The 1,899-nt window shown below is 41.1% G+C and overlaps 1 long non-coding RNA gene across 1 annotated transcript; it reads left to right on the top strand.

Moving 5' to 3' along the window:
- The first annotated feature begins 509 nt into the window (after positions 1–509).
- LOC116734328 (uncharacterized) lies at positions 510–1,064 on the top strand. Its single transcript, XR_004342207.1, has 2 exons — positions 510–649; positions 1,022–1,064. It is a non-coding gene; the product is annotated as an uncharacterized LOC116734328 (long non-coding RNA).
- The last annotated feature ends 835 nt before the right edge of the window (positions 1,065–1,899 follow it).

The following is a 1,899-nucleotide window of genomic DNA, read 5'->3' as shown; positions in this document are numbered from 1 at the left end:
CCATCACGCCAAACCTTCTGTTAATGGGGCGGCGGGACGCAGGATTACCACAAACAGTGTATGGTCCTCATGATGCCCTGTCCAAGAGAAGATGGCAACACAGTCAGGTTGTCAGTGATCATTTTTGGAAACGCTTCATCCAAAACTACCTCCCAGGACTTCAGTTAAGACAGAAATGGAGGAAATCTACTGATAATACTGCTGTGGGACAAATTGTGATGATCGCTGATTCCAACCTTCCCGGAGGACTATGGCCTGTCGGGACCATCGCCAAGGTCTTCCCTGGGACGGATGGCATCGTACGAGCTGCTGAGGTGAAGGTCAAGGACAGTCTCTACATTCGCCCGGTAACCAAACTGGTGGAGCTTCCTGAAGTGCCTGAAGATTTGGATCGTCCTTCCAACTAGCAGACTTTGTATGAGTGTATTTGTTGCAAATACAGGGGCGGCTGTTAAAAGTCCGTCTGTTAGTTTAGTTTACTACATTACCCAAGATGCATCTGTTCATTTTGTGATTCCATTTCACGTAGTTGAGTTTTGTTTTTCTGTGCTACTGTGTGGCTCGGTGGCATGAAAGTGGCATCCGCTGACATCCACTATCAACCTATCTTGGGTCCTTTGTGTACGAAACCTGTGTGCGTTTTTATGATGTAAGTGTGCAGTTTCATGTTCTATATTTGTGTTTGTGTCGGTTGTTGGCCCAGGAGGTGATGGCATCCTCGTGTTTCTCTGGCTGCCGACAATGGAGGCGTTTAATTATGATAGCTCTTGTTATACTATACTATACCAGATACATATTGTTATTGTAGTAGTATATGAGGGAATTACCATTCATTCCATGTGTTCTGACGGGTTTTGTCATTTGTATGTTTGTTGCATTTACCCGACTGTTCATTTGTAGTGTTGTAGTGCCCTCCAGTGGATTTCTGTGGTGCTGCAGGCCATTTTCGTCCTGTATCTACGTGTATCTGTGTTTTGCTTGCATGGGTATTAATATGTACCTTTATTGTTTTCTGTTTCAGATAACCACACACACACACACACACGCACACACATACACACATACACACTCATATACGAACATCAATAAACTTTTGAGCTGCACCGTTGGAGTCGCCCTAGTCCTTCTGACCGAGGAAGAGTCGATTGACGAGAGATCTGGATTTAGCGCCTGTTTAGACGCACACAGTCTTCTACAATATATGTATATAGACATATTTTGTATATATCGGTTTTGAGTGTGCTGTTATTTAAGAAAATTGCTTTTTTTTTAGTCTGTGTACTCCAGTTTATGATTTATTGATTTTGAAACTAGCTGACAATTATTTAAGTAATCCATTAATCCTGATGAATTGTTTCAGCCATGTTGTTTCTAATTATTTATTGTTACCAGATTTCTTCCCTTCTTCATGTTTAGCTTCATTGATTATCCTAGTGTTCTGTCTTTTGCGTACTTGCATTCATTTTTCTTAAACTATCTCAGGCCTGTTTTTCTTTTTGATTCTTTTTAGTCTCAGTTTATATTTGCTAGTCTCCTCCCCCATTTCCACTGCGTTCACATTCACCAAATATTGAACTGTTCATCCGATCTGTGTGTGTCATCATCACACTCCTGCTGCTCACCTGTTTCTCCTGCTGTTTCTGCTTCTCAGCTTCTGATGGATTCCTCATTTCCATGCAACGTTTCCATTACAGTTATTCGCAAAACTTTTTTTAATGTTCCACGAATGTCGAGAAAGCACAATTTTGATATTGCACTGTTTCCATCAAATAAGAAACGCAATGAAAATCACATGGGAATAAATTTGTTAATGTGATAAGTCATTAAAAAAAAACATGCGGCACCATCCTCCTCCAGTCTGTTGTCTTCTTCCTCATGGTTTTAGCCAGTAGCAACATT

The sequence above is a fragment of the Xiphophorus hellerii genome, chromosome 15, assembly GCF_003331165.1.
Source record: "Xiphophorus hellerii strain 12219 chromosome 15, Xiphophorus_hellerii-4.1, whole genome shotgun sequence".
Classification (NCBI taxonomy): domain Eukaryota; kingdom Metazoa; phylum Chordata; class Actinopteri; order Cyprinodontiformes; family Poeciliidae; genus Xiphophorus; species Xiphophorus hellerii.
The sequence above is the reverse complement of the archived record's forward strand: the minus strand, read 5'-3'. Positions and strand labels throughout refer to the sequence as shown.